Raw genomic sequence first — 21,318 nt, 5'->3', positions numbered from 1 at the left:
GTCAATCAGGATAGAATGGACACTAATTGCTTCTCCCACAGCTGTTAGTATTTCTTTTCAGTAGCCAAGGAACCCTTAAGACAGGAGCAAACTCTGCAAGACATCTGAAGGTTTTATAAACCTAAGCGCAGGCTTCGAAGGTGACATCGGTGGTGAGCCCTTTATTGGCTAACGTAAAGAAAAGGTTTATATGATCTGAAGAGAAATCAGAGTATTGTTAACATAAATAAAAAAAATTAACTGTTCCAGAGCAATAAAAAATTTAGACAAGCAATCTGATCTAATTAAAAGAATATAGTTATCTGATAAATAAAATTGTCATATGTCTATGATTAGTATTTTGTTCTGATGTTATAGATTTACTCTTAAGCAGTATTCATTGGAACAAATGTAGACACGCCCAGATGGGAAAATACTTCAGTGGAGAGTGGAAACAAATCGTTTGAACTTCTTTTTACATTGGTTATTATCACAAAATGAAGAAAACATGTAAAAGAAATGTACACAACTCATTGAGAAAAACAAAGGAAAAGAAAAGCATCAAGATACAAATGGTCAAAGGACTTGAATAGACCTGTTTCTTTCTTTTATTGGTTATTTATTTACATTTCAAATGTTATCCCCCTTCCCAGTTTCCTCTTCATAAGTCCCCTATCCCCTCCTTGATCCCCTCTGCCTCTATGAGGGTGTTGCCCCACCCACCCACCCACTCCTGCCTCAGGGGTCTAGCATTCCCCTATCTTGAGTTATCAAACCTCCACAGGGCCAAGGGTCTTCCCTCCCAATGAGACCATATAAGGCAACCCTCTGCTATATATTCAGCTGGACTCATGAGTATCCCCTGTACCCTTTTCCTTGATAAGACACATAAAGAAAATTTGGCTCATTTACACAATGAATAACTACTCAACTATCAAGAATGAGGACATCCTGAGTTTTGCAAGCAAATGGATGGACTAGAAAATATTCTGAGTGAGGTAACTCAGACCCAAAAGGATATGTATGGCATGTTCTCACTAATAAGTGGATATTAGCCCCAAACCCCCAAACCCCAAACAACAACAACAACAACAACAACAACAACAGAAAACAACTACAGAATACCCAAGATACAGTCAACAGAACTCAAAAAGGTCAACAAGCTGAAGGGCCCAAGTGAGGATGCCTCAGTTCCACTTGGGAAAGATAAAAAAGCAACCACAGGGAGGAACAGGGGAGGGAAAGGGGATGGGAGTGGAGGGAGAGGGGAACATGATCTGGTATTGGGTGGGGTAAAAGGACTGAAGCCCTGAGGGCCAGCAGATGGAATGAAAACAGGCAACTTCAAGAGGTAGGAGGTTGGGAGGACCCTCCAGAATGTACCAGAGACCTGGGAGGTAAGAGACTATCAGGACTCAAGGGGGTTGGGGGGCTAGATGAAATGCCCTACAGTAGGGAGAGGGAAATTGTAGAGCCCACCTCCAGCAGAAAGGCAAGGCATCAATCAAGTGAGGGATGGGGTTGCTATCCCACAGTCAAAACTCTGACCCATAATTCTTCCTGTCTGAAAGAACTGCAAGGATAGAAATGGAGAAGAGCCTGAGGAAAAGACGGTCCAGTGACAGGCCCAAAGTGGGATCCAGCTCAAGGGGAGGCCCCAAGACCTGACACCATTACTGAGGTTATGGGGCACTCACAAAAAGGGATCTATCATGACTGCCCTCTGAAAGTCTCAACAGGCAGCTGAGAGAGTCAGATGCATATATGTGCACTCAACCAATGAACAGAAGCTGCTGACCCCTTTGGTTGAATTCGGGAAAAGCTGGAGGAAGCTGAGAAGGAGGGTGACCCTGTAGGAGGATGAGCAATTTCAATTAATCTGGACCCCTGAGATCATTCAGACACTGGATCACCAACCAGGCAGCATACACCAGCTGACACTGGCCTCCAACACATATACAACAGAGGGCTCCCGTGTCTGAGTTCAGTCTGAGAAGATGCACCTAACCATCAAGAGACTGGAGGCCCCAGGGAGTTTAGAGGTCTGGTGGGGTGGGGACATCTTCATGGAGATGGGGAAGGGGTTCAAGGAGGAGTATGGGATGTGGAACAGAGGGTAGACTGAGAGAGGAATAAAATCTGGAGTGTAAAAGTAAATAAATTAAACAAGTAAACAAACAAACAAAAACCAGACACATAAGGCCTGCTGAGGTCCTAGTAGCCAATGACTAGGGCTGCTGTCTCTGAAGAATGTTGAAGGCTGGGGGTTGGGGTTATAGACTGCCAGCTGTCTGTCAGAAGCTGAGGGGAGTGAGGAAGGGTGTTAGCCTGCTCACAGTCTAACAGTGATTCTTCCTGCTGAAGAGAGGAAATTTCATCCAAGGCCACAATGTCACTTCTCAATTATCAAGGGCTGCCTGCCTGCTCAAGCCAACACTGCCAGAATCCAGCTCCCTTGGGAGGAATCAAGCTGACTTGGCATGAGGTTGCTGCCTTCCTGGGGTGGAGAGAAGCACAACTATGGCGTCTCTTGATGTAGGGGAAGTGAGGGAAGGCTTCCTGTAAGCTTTGTGCCTGGAGGACCTTCCGTCTTTCTACCAACTTCAGTTATATTATGAGGAAGAACAGTCAGAAGATCATGATGTCAAAGGGCAAATTAAAAATGGAAACTTAAACTTGGGAGTAAGCAGTAACTAGGCCTGTATGTTGGAAAAATGAACAGCTTTCAGCCGGTGACTTCTGTGGGGTTGATCTTGTTCAGAAATCTAGGAAAGGAAAGAACAAGTGGTTGAAACGAGGAGATGATTGAATGGAACCAGTTATGGAGGGGTTGATCCTTACACGTGGGAACGAACCCCAAGAGCTTAGTGCTATGAGAAGCCATCTTTCTGACTTCAAAAAACATTGTGCTGCAAGAACGGAGCATTGTGTTGTGAAGTCAATACACTAATAACCAGGTTGGAACAGCTCACTGCACTTGACAGAACAAATACTGGGACTTCCGGAACCACCATCACCACTGCTGTCTCTGTGGGTCTATTATGCTCAACAAGTGTTTGGAGCTCATTGGCCTGCCCTTGGCAAAAGCTTCAACTTTGCATGGAGAACGTTGACCGGAAAGCTCCTGAATGTATCAGGATGGTGACATCATTAAATGCTGGGGAGACAACTTACAGTCTGGAGCATGCCAATGACCTTTGAGTGGAAGTGCAGAAAGTGTAGCTAATAGACGCTTTAAGTAAGAAAATCTTAACCTTGGGTTTGAACCAAGACCCTGTACCACATTCAAACACCAAGGATACAGAGAATGATCAGACACTCAGCTACACTGTGCAGGAAAAGTTACAGGGTTTAATGTCACTACCAACCAAAAACAGTTTTGAAGAACCGAGAAAGAAAAGAAAAGCAGGATCTGGAGCAGAAGAGGTCTGTGGAGAGACAGGCTGCTCTGGAGTCCTGGCAGAAGCTTGAGAAAAGGGAAAGTGGTTTGGCATCTCATACAGCCAATGAGGATATGAGGTCTCTTTGAGGCATCCTTGCCCCCTTGCGAAAGGCTGACGGCTGGCTCCCACTGTCAGAAGGTCAGGGACAGAGTGAAGACTCTGATGCTCTCTTCCAGCAGATCTACAACATTCCATCGTTCATCAGGCCAGGCAGGTCAAGGCTGCAGGCTGCACAGATGAGGTGTGCACACTTCAAGAGAACCTGCGGCAGCTGCAGGATGAGTCTGACCAGCAGCAGACTGAGAAGACCATTCAGTTGTCCCGGAGGTAGGTCAAGGAGAGGAGGAGCTGCAGCAGGAGCAGTTACAGATGCTCCACAAATGGGAGTTGGAATGAGAACAGGAACAGTTCACAACCGCATCCTGGCAAACAGGGACTTGTGTTCTAGAACTCCCAGAAGTTATGCCCTTCCAGTTGGATCCCAACTGAGGGTCTCATACCAATCTTGCCTATTCCTTGGATTAGGACTCCTCCCCATTTCAGAGCAGCACAGCTCCTTATACCCCTTCACCTGTCTCAGCTCTAGCCCCCATACATTTGCATTCTGGATCCCCAGTCCTTGGCCAAGAATTTACTCCTTTAGAGCACCATATCACAGCAAAGTGATAGGACCTCTCTCAACCCATTTGAGGAAGACCTCTCCTGCCCTACAGAGGGTGCTGTCAGCTGTGCTGCTGTAGAGGCTTTCCTGGGCCCTCCAGGTGTAGTCACCAAAGAATAAAATCCTTTCAAAGAAGATGCTGAGGGAGAGGAGGAGAGTTGGGGACATGAAATCCCTTCACTGACCCACACAGTCCATCACCCAACCCCTTTGATGAGGATAACCACCCCAGACTGCCAGTCCAGCTGCTCCTGGAAACCCTTTTGAAGAGTGCCCATGCACCAACCCTTTTGAGGGAGACAGTGATAGTGGCGTGGAGGCTGAGGAACACATTGGAAGGAGCTGCTCCTGCAGCAAATTGACAACATCTTTGATTCCAAGCAGTGTGGCCGAATGGCTGAGTTTGAGGTTCTGATGGAGTATCTCCAGAAGCTGAAGTGCACCCTAGCTAAGCAGAAGGGGGCCCTTTTCTGTCAGCAGTGGGCAGGAACTGAACAGAGTCTTGGGCAGCAGGATATCAAGTGGGAGGAGGAGATAGGCAGACATCTGAACAGGTGGGCTGGAAACAGTAATCTCTTACTGTGCACTTTGAGGCATTTCCACTACAGTTGAACAAGAACAGGGAAAAATATCAGCTTTCATTTGCTGGTTTTTCTGTATTTTTTAAATGAAGTGTTTCTTTTCAGGGAACTTTACCACTTTTTAAAATTGAGATACAGCTCTGTTGAGCCAAGGCAGAAATGCCTCTTGGGTACCTTGTAGTCCATTTTCTGCTGACTATTTTTGGTCGTTATGCATTATTATAGGGAAGCCCTTGACAGATCCCTTTCTGTAGTCAAGATAGGAAGGGGCTCTAGCAGAAGTCTGTCCTGACTTGGTTGCTCCCTTTTAGCACCTCCCTGCTTGGACTGTCTCCAGGACACTTAGGGAAATGTTAGGTGAAGGTAAAAGTCTAGATCCAGTGGGGACCAGTGCCTCTTTTTATGGATGACAGGAATGTTGCCATGTTCTCACCTCCCAATTAAAAGAAGTAAAGTTCCCAAGTGTGAGGATTGGTGGGGTGGTAGTGTCATTGTGAGTTTTATTAATGGACAGTAGTGATCAACTTTTTGGTGGATGTTATGGCTTGGGAGAATTTTCTACTTGTGCAATTGTCTGATCCACTCGAAACCTCCTTTCAGGGCTTTGATAGAGCCACCACTCTATAGGCCATATTCAAAGACCTGTTGATTTGGGAACTGTGACTGGAAAGTTTCTGTGGAGTATTAGCAGGTGATGGAATACTTCTGAGCCAGGAGATAAATACTAGTAACTTCCAAGGCCCTCTAGTCAGCCTTCATCCATGTGGTTCATTTAGGAAATGGCTAAGATGTTATTTTACTATTTCAAGTACTGAGAAACAGAAATATTTGAGGCACAGCCTGAGATCTTCCACAGCCCTGAAGTCTTGAACTCTTGATAGAAGACAGAAAGGGAAATTATGTAGCTTAGTACTTTGGTTTATGGGAACAGATGGATTGACAGATGACCTTGCAAGATCCTTGGTGTGAACCCACAGAGTATACATGGACAGACCCATAGCTCCAGCTGCCGCAGAGGATGGCTTTGTTGGGCACCAGTGAGAGGAGAGGCTCTTGGTCCTGCCAAGACTCGATGTCACAGTGTAGGTGAATGTCAGGGTAGGTAGGAGGGAAGGGATGGGTGGGAGGTTGGGGGAACACCCTCATGGAAGAAGAGGGGCATAGACAGGAAACCTGGAAATGGGATAACATTTGAAGTATAAATTTAAAAACATCCTATTAAAACTATCCTTGGTGTGCTCAGCTTGGGGTCATTTCTTCAGTGATACTCTTCATTTAATGGACAATAACTGACCATTGGTCACTTTCCCATCAGCTAACTCTAGGCCATGCTATTGGTGTGCAAGCTGAAATTCTTTTGTCATATTCTGGTGAAGATCCGTCTTGGTGGTAAGAATGTCATGTGGGTGCAAAGATCTGTATTTTGGCAGCTTTAATCCCAAATCATTAGTACTTGTTGGGGCTTTGGCTGGATAGAAAGCCCTGTATCGGGTTGTGGGAAGAATTGAAGAGAGAGGGTAAGAACCCTTTGGTTCCATTGACAGATGTTTACCAGCCTGTCAGTGGATTACTAGTCATTTGTCAGCTCTGTTGGTGCATGGGCTGTTCTGGAAGGTAGGCAGCCTGGCATCTTATGTTACCTGGTGCCGGCTTCCCCTCTTCCTAAAGCCCAGTCTTCAGGCATGCCCAGCATATCCACACTGTTTGATTTGCTTTTGTCTGATGGAAAAGGAGGCACAAGAATGAAGCTGATTACTGGCTTTCACCATTACTTTTCCTGACACAGATCAGGTGTGCAGGGTGGTACAAATGTAGACATTGCTTTTTTTTTTTATAAGACTGACATTCTTAATTAACTAGTGACTCATTAAATGTACTCCCTTCCAGAACTCACCCCAGGTAGCAGTCTGACTGAGAGCATGGAGTAAACAAATGCTTATAAACCAAGTGAACTCAGATTCCAGAGGTTTTACTGAGTTTCTCATTGAATTCCTCTTTGACCATATTCTGCAAGTCAGAGACGGAAGAAGGTAGACTCGTCTACCTCTTGGTTGTATTACTTCCCAGAATTCACACAGGCTAATGTTGATTTGCAGAGGATGTTTGACCTGTGAGTGAACCACAGTGTCAGCTTCTTACCTTGGGTGAATATTTCAAGATTCCCAAGGTCCCATCTCATCAGTGAAGGAGCACATCCTTCATAAGGTGTTGGCAGATCCCTTAGGTGTAGGTCCTGCTCATATGGAAGGGCTTCTTTTTGTTCCCTCTGACACATTAAGGAACTGGAGCCTTCTTATTAGTGAATTATTATTAGTGAATAGCACTCAACAAATATCATGTCTTTGTTGTCAGATGTTGAAACATCTTTTTAAAGTCATGAGCCATGTTGTGTAGCTATGCCATGTGATTCAAATTGTGGAATTGGCCTCTGTATGGGATCAGACCAGAGGAGAACAGTGTGCTGGTAATCATGATGACTGTCACCAACATGGTCACTGATGCTCATACACTACACTGGGGCCTTGTATCAAAGGGTTAAGAAAAAAATCATTTATGTGAGGCTTTTATTAAAAAATATAACATTTTAAAGAAAAAACAGATAAATGGTTCACAGGAATTCCCCCAAAAAACAGTCAAAGAAAAAGCACAAGCAACAGCTACAGAAAAAAAAAATCATCATTAACCATTTAGAAAATGCAAATTCACAAACTACAGTAAAATATTATCTCATATCCATTAAAATCATTAGAATTAAAATAATGATAGGTCACCAGGCATGGCAGTCCATGACTGTAAACCTTACATTTAGAGGTCCAGAAATTGCTGTAAGTTTGAGAATAGCCTGGGCTATGTAAGAAGACTGTGTTTCTCCTTACAAGTAGCAACAATAAACTAACAGGGAAAGAATAACAGAGGACAAAGTCCAGCAAGAATAAAAATACAGGAACCTGTGTACTGTTTATAAGAATGGAAATTGGAACAGTCATGAAAGTAGCATGGCTTTGAACTATCATGTGATCTCAGGATCCTGCTTCTGGCTATGTATGCATAGCAAGATGAAACCAATAGCCAGAAGAAATACTCTCGTCTCCACATTAATTACAATAACATTCACAACAGCCAAAGTATAGAATTAACCAAAGTTCTAAGGGAGAAAAAGAAAGAGAAAGAAATTAGGGTAGGCAACGAAATATCCTTGAGCCATGAACAAGGTGGGATTATGCCATTTGAAACATCCTAGATTAAATTAAGTTAATTGAAATATGTGAAATACAGACAAAGGAATGTAATAGAAATAGAATGAAATGATGGCTGCTATGGAGGATGGAGAAAAGTTGATGAATAATGAAAAATTTTCACTGTATGTTAAAACAATCTTTGGAGAGCTACCTTGTGGCATGGTGACTACAGTTAACAATATCTACTTTATGTACAAAGTTACCTACAATTTTAGATCATAATTGTTCATATCTGTGGTAGTTTGAATTAGAATGGCCCCCATAGGCTCATATATGAGAATGCCTAGTCACTCAGGAATGAACAATTTGATAAGGATTAGAAGGATTAGGAGGTGAGGCTTTGTTGGAGGAAGTGTGTTACTGGCCATGCAGTTTGAGCTTCCAAAAGCTCAGAATGTATGGATCAGAATGTAAAGCTCTCAGAGACTGCTCCAGCACTTTGCTTGTCTGCTTCCCACACTGATGATCATAGACTAAGGCTCTAAAATAGTAAGAAGCCCCCAATTAAATGTTTTCTTTTATGAGTTCTCTTGGTCATACTTTCTATTTATAGAATAGAAAACTAACTAAAATCTTGTATAAAAAAGGAACTAAGTAAAATTCAGATGTAAGTAACTTCATTGTGGTATATATGTATGTGTGTGTGTTCGTTCGACAATTAAGTTACTTATATAACATATATATGTATACATAATATACATACAAATATACATATATATCATATATATAAAATCATAAAATAGTATAGTTCAGATTTATGATTTTTGTCAACAATACTTTAGTAAATATGGAAAATGAAGATGAAGCAAATATGAAAATTGTTAATATTTAAAATAAAGGTTTAAAGAAATATATGGCTATACTCCATAAATAAATATAACTATATTTGGAATGTATGCTCCAAATATTTATACTAATGGGAGTATACATGAGCTATTTGTTGATATATGATTATTATCATAAAATAGCAGAGTTCTCAGATTAATTACCTCATTAATTGGGTCAGAATTTAAGGTACAATTTATTTATGTGCTTCCACCTCCAGGTTCTTTGTAAGCTGGGGATAAGGTATTAGCTTGGGGCCTGAGAGCGAATTGAAGGGACAACATGAGGACTTGTCTCAAGCTGGCTCTCCTGGGTGATCACAGAACTCAGTTCTGATAATATGTTGGTTTGAGGGCCTCAGTTTCTTGCTGGTATTTGAAATCTTCTCTCCTTGTCTTGCCTTGCTGTAGAGTGGCTCACAACAGGGACATTTCTTTCTGTAGAGCAGTTGAGTGAGAAGGGAAGGAAGCATCGAAGTTAAAAGGCAAACTCATTTTGTGATCTATCTTTAGAAGAGGCTTTCTGTCCCTTTGCTATATTCCATGTAGGGAGATTGAGAAAAGTAAGACTTCTGAATAGCACAGCAGAGCATAGAGTGAAACTCTAAACAGGTCCACAGTCAAGCGGAATGGGTATTTACATTCATGGGTGCAAAGACATAAAGATCTTCAAACAATAATTTAGAAGCTACTTACCATGGAAGGCATGCTCAAAAAACAGGGTGCTCACATTGGCAATTTCTTTTCTCCAAATTGTCCCATTGTGATGTGTTGAACTTATCCAGAGCCCTTGAATGGTCTCAAATTTTCTTCTTTTTAATAAATAGTCTTTAAGATAAGAGACATGCCCAAGATGATGTGCTTCAGGACCCACATTAAAATGCCAGGCCTGGTGGAACATGTTAATAATCCCAGGAAATATGATGGACCCCGGGTCTTAATAACCAGACAACCTATTCTATTTGATGAGACCCAGGCCTAGTAAGAGACCCTGACTCAAAAGACAAGGTGACAATACTCATGCACACACTAGTCTACCCTGGCACCTGAGCCCACAGGGATATGCAAACAAGAACACCACCAACATCAACAACAAAAGCCTATGAACATAGAAAGCATTCATCTTGAAGTCTGAACATAGTTGGGTTATGTGCAAGTCTCAGCTGTATACTATAGTCTTTCAGCACTCACTCATTCTATTGAACCATGAATTAATTTTAGTTCAAAATAAAAAAGAACCTCAGCAATCAGGACCGCCATATGATAGAATCATCATGTCTGACATACAGTTGCCTCAGGCAAACGACGGTTGAGATTGAAGACACAGAACATAGCACAGACCCACTGAGGCTTTTCCAAGGTGACATCTTCCAAGTGAAAGCAGGAGCTTCAGCCTTGATTCAAGAACAAGACTGGCTGGATGAATGCAATTAGAAATGTATATTTGCCCAGGAGCGGCAGGACCCCTGTCAGAGACACCGCCGGACCCTGAAGGAAACAGACCGGATAAACAGTTCTCTGCACCCAAATCCCGTGGGAGGGAGAGCTAAACCTTCAGAGAGGCAGACCAGCCTGGGAAACCAGAAGAGACTGATCTCTGTACATACATCTCGGACGCCAGAGGAAAACACCAAAGGCCATCTGGAACCCTGGTGCACTGAAGCTCCCGGAAGGGGCGGCACAGGTCTTCCTGGTTGCTGCCGCTGCAGAGAGCCCGTGGGCAGCACCCCACGAGCGAACTTAAGCCTCGGGACCACAGGTAAGACCAACTTTTCTGCTGCAAGAAAGCTGCCTGGTGAGCTTGGGACACACGGAAGCAAAATTTCTCTAGGACCGGGCACGTCCTGTGTTTACCGGAAGTCCCACACCCTCGGATCCCGGCCCGCAGCAGCTCTCTGCTCCAAGACCCTGTGAGAGAGAGACCCAACCGCCTGGTCAGGTGGGCACTCCTGAGGCTGCAGAGCGGAAGAGACCACCAACACTGCTCACCCCTGCCCACATCCCTGGCCCAAGAGGAAACTGTATAAGGCCTCTGGGCTCCCGTGGGGGAGGGCCCAGGAGCGGCAGGACCCCTGCCAGAGACACCGCCGGACCCTGAAGGAAACAGACCGGATAAACAGTTCTCTGCACCCAAATCCCGTGGGAGGGAGAGCTAAACCTTCAGAGAGGCAGACAAGCCTGGGAAACCAGAAGAGACTGATCTCTGTACATACATCTTGGACGCCAGAGGAAAAAGCCAAAGACCATCTGGAACCCTGGTGCACTGAAGCTCCCGGAAGAGGCGGCACAGGTATTCCTGGTTGCTGCCGCCGCAGAGAGCCCGTGGGCAGCACCCCACGAGCGAACTTGAGCCTCGGGACCACAGGTAAGACCAACTTTTCTGCTGCAAGAAAGCTGCCTGGTGAACTCAAGACACAGGCCCACAGGAACAGCTGAAGACCTGTAGAGAGGAAAAACTACACGCCCAAAAGCAGAACATTCTGTTCCCATAACTGGCTGAAAGAAAACAGGAAAACAGGTCTACAGCACTCCTGACACACAGGCTTATAGGACAGTCTAGCCACTGTCAGAAATAGCAGAACAAAGTAACACTAGAGATAATCTGATGGCGAGAGGCAAGCGCAGGAACCCAAGCAACAGAAACCAAGACTACTTGGCATCATCGGAGCCCAATTCTCCCATCAAAACAAACATGGAATATCCAAACACACCAGAAAAGCAAGATCTAGTTTCAAAATCATATTTGATCATGATGCTGGAGGACTTCAAGAAAGATGTGAAGAACTCCCTTAAGGAAAAACAGGAAAACATTAATAAACAAGTAGAAGCCTACAGAGAGGAATCGCAAAAATCCCTGAAAGAATTCCAGGAAAACACAATCAAACAGTTGAAGGAATTAAAAATGGAAATAGAAGCAATCAAGAAAGAACACATGGAAACAACCCTGGATATAGAAAACCAAAAGAAGAGACAAGGAGCTGTAGATACAAGCTTCACCAACAGAATACAAGAGATGGAAGAGAGAATCTCAGGAGCAGAAGATTCCATAGAAATCATTGACTCAACTGTCAAAGATAATGTAAAGCGGAAAAAGCTACTGGTCCAAAACATACAGGAAATCCAGGACTCAATGAGAAGATCAAACCTAAGGATAATAGGTATAGAAGAGAGTGAAGACTCCCAGCTCAAAGGACCAGTAAATATCTTCAACAAAATCATAGAAGAAAACTTCCCTAACCTAAAAAAAGAGATACCCATAGGCATACAAGAAGCCTACAGAACTCCAAACAGATTGGACCAGAAAAGAAACACCTCCCATCACATAATAGTCAAAACACCAAACGCACAAAATAAAGAAAGAATATTAAAAGCAGTAAGGGAAAAAGGTCAAGTAACATATAAAGGCAGACCTATCAGAATCACACCAGACTTCTCGCCAGAAACTATGAAGGCCAGAAGATCCTGGACTGATGTCATACAGACCCTAAGAGAACACAAATGCCAGCCCAGGTTACTGTATCCTGCAAAACTCTCAATTAACATAGATGGAGAAACCAAGATATTCCATGACAAAACCAAATTTACACAATATCTTTCTACAAATCCAGCACTACAAAGGATAATAAATGGTAAAGCCCAACATAAGGAGGCAAGCTATACCTAGAAGAAGCAAGAAACTAATCGTCTTGGCAACAAAACAAAGAGAATGAAAGCACACAAACATAACCTCACATCCAAATATGAATATAACGGGAAGCAATAATCACTATTCCTTAATATCTCTCAACATCAATGGCCTCAACTCCCCAATAAAAAGACATAGATTAACAAACTGGATACGCAACGAGGACCCTGCATTCTGCTGCCTACAGGAAACACACCTCAGAGACAAAGACAGACACTACCTCAGAGTGAAAGACTGGAAAACAACTTTCCAAGCAAATGGTCAGAAGAAGCAAGCTGGAGTAGCCATTCTAATATCAAATAAAATCAATTTTCAACTAAAAGTCATCAAAAAAGATAAGGAAGGACACTTCATATTCATCAAAGGAAAAATCCACCAAGATGAACTCTCAATCCTAAATATCTATGCCCCAAATACAAGGGCACCTACATATGTAAAAGAAACCTTACTAAAGCTCAAAACACACATTGCACCTCACACAATAATAGTGGGAGATTTCAACACCCCACTCTCATCAATGGACAGATCATGGAAACAGAAATTAAACAGAGATGTAGACAGACTAAGAGAAGTCATGAGCCAAATGGACTTAACGGATATTTATAGAACATTCTATCCTAAAGCAAAAGGATATACCTTCTTCTCAGCTCCTCATGGTACTTTCTCCAAAATTGACCATATAATTGGTCAAAAAACGGGCCTCAACAGGTACAGAAAGATAGAAATAATCCCATGCGTGCTATCGGACCACCACGGCCTAAAACTGGTCTTCAATAACAATCAAGGAAGAATGCCCACATATACTTGGAAATTGAACAATGCTCTACTCAATGATAACCTGGTCAAGGAAGAAATAAAGAAAGAAATTAAAGACTTTTTAGAATTTAATGAAAATGAAGATACAACATACCCAAACTTATGGGACACAATGAAAGCTGTGCTAAGAGGAAAACTCATAGCGCTGAGTGCCTGCAGAAAGAAACAGGAAAGAGCATATGTCAGCAGCTTGATAGCACACCTAAAAGCTCTAGAACAAAAAGAAGCACATACACCCAGGAGGAGTAGAAGGCAGGAAATAATCAAACTCAGAGCGGAAATCAACCAAGTAGAAACAAAAAGGACCATAGAAAGAATCAACAGAACCAAAAGTTGGTTCTTTGAGAAAATCAACAAGATAGATAAACCCTTAGCCAGACTAAAGAGAGGACACAGAGAGTGCGTCCAAATTAACAAAATCAGAAATGAAAAGGGAGACATAACAACAGATTCAGAGGAAATTCAAAAAATCATCAGATCTTACTATAAAAACCTATATTCAACAAAACTTGAAAATCTTCAGGAAATGGACAATTTCCTAGACAGATACCAGGTACCGAAGTTAAATCAGGAACAGATAAACCAGTTAAACAACCCCATAACTCCTAAGGAAATAGAAGCAGTCATTAAATGTCTCCCAACCAAAAAGAGCCCAGGTCCAGACGGGTTTAGTGCAGAATTCTACCAAACCTTCATAGAAGACCTCATACCAATATTATCCAAACTATTCCACAAAATTGAAACAGATGGATCACTACCAAATACCTTCTACGAAGCCGCAATTACTCTTATACCTAAACCACACAAAGACACAACAAAGAAAGAGAACTTCAGACCAATTTCCCTTATGAATATCGATGCAAAAATACTCAACAAAATTCTGGCAAACCGAATCCAAGAGCACATCAAAACAATCATCCACCATGACCAAGTAGGCTTCATCCCAGGCATGCAGGGATGGTTTAATATACGAAAACCATCAACATGATCCATTATATAAACAAACTGAAAGAACAAAACCACATGATCATTTCACTAGACGCTGAGAAAGCATTTGACAAAATTCAACACCCCTTCATGATAAAAGTCCTGGAGAGAATAGGAATTCAAGGCCCATACCTGAACATAGTAAAAGCCGTATACAGCAAACCAGTTGCTAACATTAAACTAAATGGCGAGAAACTCGAAGCAATCCCACTAAAATCAGGGACTAGACAAGGCTGCCCACTCTCTCCCTACTTATTCAATATAGTTCTTGAAGTTCTAGCCAGAGCAATCAGACAACAAAAGGAGGTCAAGGGGATACAGATCGGAAAAGAAGAAGTCAAAATATCACTGTTTGCAGATGATATGATAGTGTATTTAAGTGATCCCAAAAGTTCCACCAGAGAACTACTAAAGCTGATAAACAACTTCAGCAAAGTGGCTGGGTATAAAATTAACTCAAATAAATCAGTAGCCTTCCTCTACACAAAAGAGAAACAAGCCGAGAAAGAAATTAGGGAAACGACACCCTTCATAATAGACCCAAATAATATAAAGTACCTCGGTGTGACTTTAACCAAGCAAGTAAAAGATCTGTACAATAAGAACTACAAGACACTGAAGAAGGAAATTGAAGAAGACCTCAGAAGATGGAAAGATCTCCCATGCTCATGGATTGGCAGGATTAATATAGTAAAAATGGCCATTTTACCAAAAGCAATCTACAGATTCAATGCAATCCCCATCAAAATACCAATCCGATTCTTCAAAGAGTTAGACAGAACAATTTGCAAATTCATCTGGAATAACAAAAAACCCAGGATAGCTAAAGCTATCCTCAACAATAAGAGGACTTCAGGGGGAATCACTATCCCTGAACTCAAGCAGTATTACAGAGCAATAGTGATAAAAACTGCATGGTATTGGTACAGAGACAGACAGATAGACCAATGGAATAGAATTGAAGACCCAGAAATGAACCCACACACCTATGGTCACTTGATTTTTGACAAAGGAGCCAAAACCATCCAATGGAAAAAAGATAGCATTTTCAGCAAATGGTGCTGGTTCAACTGGAGGTCAACATGTAGAAGAATTCAGATCGATCCATGCTTATCACCCTGTACAAAGCTTAAGTCCAAATGGATCAAGGACCTCCACATAAAAGCAGACACACTCAAACTAATAGAAGAAAAACTAGGGAAGCATCTGGAACACATGGGCACTGGAAAAAATTTCCTAAACAAAACACCAATGGCTTACGCTCTAAGATCAAGAATCGACAAATGGGATCTCATAAAACTACAAAGCTTCTGTAAGGCAAAGGACACGGTGGTTAGGACAAAACGGCAACCAACAGATTGGGAAAAGATCTTTACCAATCCTACAACAGATAGAGGCCTTATATCCAAAATATACAAAGAACTCAAGAAGTTAGACCGCAGGGAAACAAATAACCCTATTAAAAAATGGGGTTCAGAGCTAAACAAAGAATTCACAGCTGAGGAATGCCGAATGGCTGAGAAACACCTAAAGAAATGTTCAACATCTTTAGTCATAAGGGAAATGCAAATCAAAACAACCCTGAGATTTCACCTCACACCAGTGAGAATGGCTAAGATCAAAAACTCAGGGGACAACAGATGCTGGCGAGGATGTGGAGGAAGAGGAACACTCCTCCATTGTTCGTGGGATTGCAAACTGGTACAACCATTCTGGAAATCAGTCTGGAGGTTCCTCAGAAAATTGGACATTGAACTGCCTGGGGATCCAGCTATACCTCTCTTGGGCATATACCCAAAAGATGCCCCAACATATAAAAAAGACACGTGCTCCACTATGTTCATTGCAGCCTTATTTATAATAGCCAGAAGCTGGAAAGAACCTAGATGCCCTTCAACAGAGGAATGGATACAGAAAATGTGGTACATCTACACAATGGAATATTACTCAGCTATCAAAAACAACGACTTTATGAAATTCGTAGGCAAATGATTGGAACTGGAAAACATCATCCTGAGTGAGCTAACCCAATCACAGAAAGACATACATGGTATGCACTCATTGATAAGTGGCTATTAGCCCAAATGCTTGAATTACCCTAGATGCCTAGAGCAAATGAAACTCAAGACGGATGATCAAAATGTGAATGCTTCACTCCTTCTTTAAAAGGGGAACAAGAATACCCTTGGCAGGGAAGAGAGAAGCAAAGATTAAAACAGAGACTGAAGGAACACCCATTCAGAGTCTGCCCCACATGTGGCCCATACATATATAGCCACCCAATTAGACAAGATGGATGAAGCAAAGAAGTGCAGACCGAGAGGAGCCGGATGTAGATCGCTCCTGAGAGACACAGCCAGAATACAGCAAATACAGAGGCGAATGCCAGCAGCAAACCACTGAACTGAGAATAGGACCCCCGTTGAAGGAATCAGAGAAAGAACTGGAAGAGCTTGAAGGGGCTCGAGACTCCATATGTACAACAATGCCAAGCAACCAGAGCTTCCAGGGACTAAGCCCCTACTCAAAGACTATACATGGACTGACCCTGGACTCTGACCTCATAGGTAGCAATGCATATCCTAGTTAGAGCACCAGTGGAAGGGGAAGCCCTGGGTCCTGCTAAGACTGAACCCCCAGTGAACCAGACTGGTGGGGGGAGGGCGGCAATGGGGGGAGGGTTGGGAGGGGAACACCCATAAGGAAGGGGAGGGGGGAGGGCGATGTTTGCCCGGATACCGGGAAAGGGAATAACACTTGAAATGTATATAAGAAATACTCAAGTTAATTAAAAAAATATATAGAAATAAAAAAAGAAATGTATATTTATTATATCTGTTTCCAAGGTAAAAATGCGAAATATTCGTATATCACAATTAAAAGAAAAAGGTTTGATTTTGTTTGTATGCAAACTTTCTTGATAAAGATTTCCTTTCTCCCCTTTGTTGTAATAATTTCCCTGGCACTATTCTATGGATCATCTAGGCCAAACGAGTGAACTCTCACAGGCAAGTGCTGATCTATTTTGTGGAACTCTTATCTCTAGATCTGAAGACCATTGTTTAGTCTTCCCTGGATAGTTACCTCCATGTCCAGTTCTGTCTAACAAGTTTTAAATGACTCCATCCACTAGGCCAGTCTCTATGTTTTGGTGACATGGATTTTATAGAACTCAAGTTGTCAAAAAGAAAACTGATTTATTTTAGGCACTGATCTTAAATATGGTATTTTCATTCAGGAGATACTTAAGCAAGATTTATTGAATGAATGAAGATTGTAAAAAAAACAAAAAACACCACAGTTCTTTGAACCATTTGCGATTATGGACACAGAGATGGGAAGTCAATGTCTGTATAATGAATCAATGCATTACAGGGTTGGGGTGGGGTGGAAGGCAGCAGTGTAATCCATTAGCTTGAGGCTGCCATAAATCTGGGTATGTCCTCATGAGCAATCAAACTACGTTTATCACCATTATAAATTAAGAAGATTAAACTAAAATTGTGCTTCTCAGATTCAGATTTGTATTAAATTCTACTACTTTAAAAATAACCCTGGTGGATCTAGTTGATGTCTTTGTACTAGATGACTTTCATCTGTGCATAATAGAATATTATCTGGTTACGACACATAATTCAATTAACACTATCCTTTACATTTTCCAATCCTTTGTTGAGATGCTTGAATATATTCTTCTTTTATCCTTGTCTCTTCATTTTCTATCTTGAAAATCACTGTCATTAATCAGTATCTTTTGAGGTTATCACATCACTCTGGATACGGCCATTCCTTTCTTATCAGCACCCACAATTCATCACCAGGCTTCTCTTCTCCATGTTATGTATTGCCATCAACATTCCACCCTTATATATTTTTAATCTCAGCCAGGAAGGTTGTATCATCTTTATTTCTTTCTGGTCAGATAAAATAAATGTTCCATTGGATATGTAAATGATCCTGTAAACCAGATGAATCCAGGACATTTTGCTTTCTGGGATGAAAAAATAAGATCTTCATCCTTAAATCAGACAGTTCAGGAATAAATGAAATGTTATATGCTGGCATATTTTTAAATGCTATTTTCTTTTTACTTCTCCACGAACTAAGAAAAAGATGACATCTGTGACTTGTGATTTGCTTTGGAAAATAAAATGCTTTCATTCCTTACAAAAGAGAAATCTAAGGAACAGTGGAACTTTTGGTGTGTCTGTCTCTAAAGCTGTTAGGTCGTCAGGATTATCCTTAACTAGCTTGGGATAGAAGCAGACAGAAAGATGTCAACCCCACATCAAAGAAGCCAAGGCAATGAAATTCCTCAGCATTTTAACTAGAAGGTATCTAATAATGGGCCCAATCCGTTATTTGTATAGTTGGGCAATCCGGGGCTCAAGGGTGTTAGGTGAGAGTGAAAGATATTACAGTCCTCAGTACTTAACTCTCTTTGAGGTTGGGTCTCCAGACCCCCATCTCAAGGGTCTTCTGAATTAGTCCTATGTCATATTCTCTCTTCTGGAAATTTTGATGGCTCACCTTGGTGCTCACCTGTGTGCTTTATGAGTGAACCATAGGATTGGGTCACATATAAAGTAAGACTATTATAGACAAAGCTAGTAGATTTTTGAATGATAAATCAAGAGGATGCTTATTTACAAATAAAGGCAAAAAACAAACCAACCCAAAACAAAAACAAACAAAAAACCCAAAACCCTTACATTTTTTCTTTTTTACAAATCCATAGGTCTTGAGTATGAGCCTTTTCACTACCTGACTCTCCAGGAGTTTTAGTTGGCTGGTGGCATTAAGACATAAGGTCTCCAGAGAGTAAAACCATAGACAGGAGAGACGGCAATACCTCAGAGCCTTTTGTCTCCAGTGTTGTTGCTCAGGGGCCTGCTCTCTCAGGAATCATACTTTCTGAAGTTATTATGATTTTAAAGGTTTAAGAAACAAACCCGGGTTGGGGATTTAGCTCAGTGGTAGAGCACTTGCCTAGCAAGCGCAAGGCCCTGGGTTCGGTCCTCAGCTCCGAAAAAAGAGAAAGAAAGAAAGAAAGAAAGAAAGAAAGAAAGAAAGAAAGAAAGGAAGGAAGGAAGAAAGAAAGAAAGAAAGAAACAAACAAACAAACAAACAAACCAACCCACATTATTTGCACCTAAATACATTTGAATGGCAACTAATATCTTCTTATTTGGGATCTTTACATTTGTTTAGGAAAGATCTGGAAGAAAACTCAGACAGGAAATGAAATATAAAGCAAATGCCATGAGAGTCAGCAACAATAGCAATCAGTCTAGCTTTGAGGAGAAAAATCCTCAGATTCCAACAAATGCCATAACTTCTGTTATGGTGAGGCTCATAGCACGATGGAGTCCTCCATTTATGACTGTCCATTTGTGGTGATTGCTAAATATTCACAGTGAACAGCTCTGGCATTGTGTACTACATCTCAAACCGTGTTTCTTACACAGCACCTATGTGTTTTCCAGTATGGCTGCCTTGCCTGACATTGCTATGGTGATCTCCATCTTGACGTCTTTCCTACTATAAAGTCAGATTGGTCAATACTTAGGAAGTCTTAATGCCATTCCCACAGCCTGGTGTCTGTAAATAACTTAACCATAGTTGAAGTGATTGTGAGCAAACAGATCTTTACATCTTCTGCTTCAAGCTCAGGTTAAGTGTGTTCCCAAATAACTTTTGTGTTCATTAAAAATAAAGAAATGAATCAATAAGTACATAAATAAGTAAATACAAAATACAAAAATAAAACAACAGAGGGTTGGGAAAGATGAATTGAATGAGGATTGCACATCATCATCTCTTTAGTAGGTAGCAAGGATTAGAATCCCCACCTTACTTCTACGTAGGTCACATTTCTCTTTGTCCTGCTCTGGTGACTGGGCTCATCCAGGTGTCTCCACTGTGTTTTACTTTTAAGACTCTGAAAGAAAGTTCAGGATCTTTAAATTCTTTCTATTTTCTTCAAGTAGAAGATTGCCTTGATGACAAATCTTCCTCAAAGCAAAATTTTCATTTTATTCTCCAGATGCATGATTTCTCAGTGGGTCCTAAAGAGCTCAATGCAGAATTTCAGAGATTTTTTTTTTCTCATAGACTGGTACCGTCGCAGCTCAGCCATTGTACTTTCCCCTCCTGAGTGTGTAGCAGGCATTCTTTGTTGAGGAATTTTTGCTGTTCTCTGGATTTTCCCCTCATCTTGCTTTAAGAGTTATGATTTGTTGGGCTTGCCTCTCCACATGTATGTAACAGAAGCGCAGCTTGGTCTTCATGTGGGTCCCAAATGTGGGTCTCCAAAGCTGTTACTTTTATGTGGGATATGTTCTTCTAGCTAGGCTGCCTTGTCTGGCCTCAGTGGGAGAAGATGACTAGTCTCCTGGAGACTCGATGTGGCAGGGTAGGGGCTCCCACCCAGGCAGAGGAGAAGGAGGGGTTGGGGAGAAGAATTGTGGGAGTGGTTGATTTGGAGCAGGGCAGTGAGCTGAATATAAAGTGAACAAGTAAAATAATAATAATACATTTTTTAAAAAGAGTTGTTATTTTTGTATATGGAGTACTATTCTGCCATTGTCTTTTATTGTACTTCTTATTTGTTTGTCTCTGCCTGGTTAATTATTTCTAGGTTTAACCTGTGTTACAGATGAACAACTTGTATCTCCCTCATCAGCTTTTCAGTTTCCAGGAGTTTCCCAAACAAATTGGATGCAGCACCATGTACTCATAAAATTACCTAGAAGCACAGCAAAAGACTGCATTAAAATATCACACTTAGCCTTTTGAGGTGACTGTACAAATACTCACAGGAAACGGTTTGCAGTTAGGAGGCAATACAGTGAAAGCCAGTTCTTGTTTTTAAATGTTATGCCCAGAAGAGATCTTTGAAATTTTATAAACAGATGGATTCTTTGTGCTTGATTCACTAATGTTTTACAATTAACTAATTAACAGGTTTATTGCCAAAATGAGCAATAAAAAGTGTTCAGGAGCGTTGACCAAAGCAGTCTTTTGTAATTACATAGATACCAAAACAATCTGTGTGATAGTTTGAGGCTAAACGTTGCTCACATCAGAATTCTGCCTGCTGT

At 41.6% G+C, this 21,318-nt stretch overlaps 1 pseudogene; it reads left to right on the top strand.

Annotated features, from left to right (window-relative positions):
- The first annotated feature begins 2,499 nt into the window (after positions 1-2,499).
- Rbsn-ps1 (rabenosyn, RAB effector, pseudogene 1) lies at positions 2,500-4,695 on the top strand (annotated as a pseudogene).
- The last annotated feature ends 16,623 nt before the right edge of the window (positions 4,696-21,318 follow it).

This window comes from Rattus norvegicus, chromosome 14, assembly GCF_021556685.1.
Source record: "Rattus norvegicus strain SHRSP/BbbUtx chromosome 14, alternate assembly SHRSP_T2T, whole genome shotgun sequence".
Classification (NCBI taxonomy): Eukaryota; Metazoa; Chordata; class Mammalia; order Rodentia; family Muridae; genus Rattus; species Rattus norvegicus.
The sequence above is the reverse complement of the archived record's forward strand: the minus strand, read 5'-3'. Positions and strand labels throughout refer to the sequence as shown.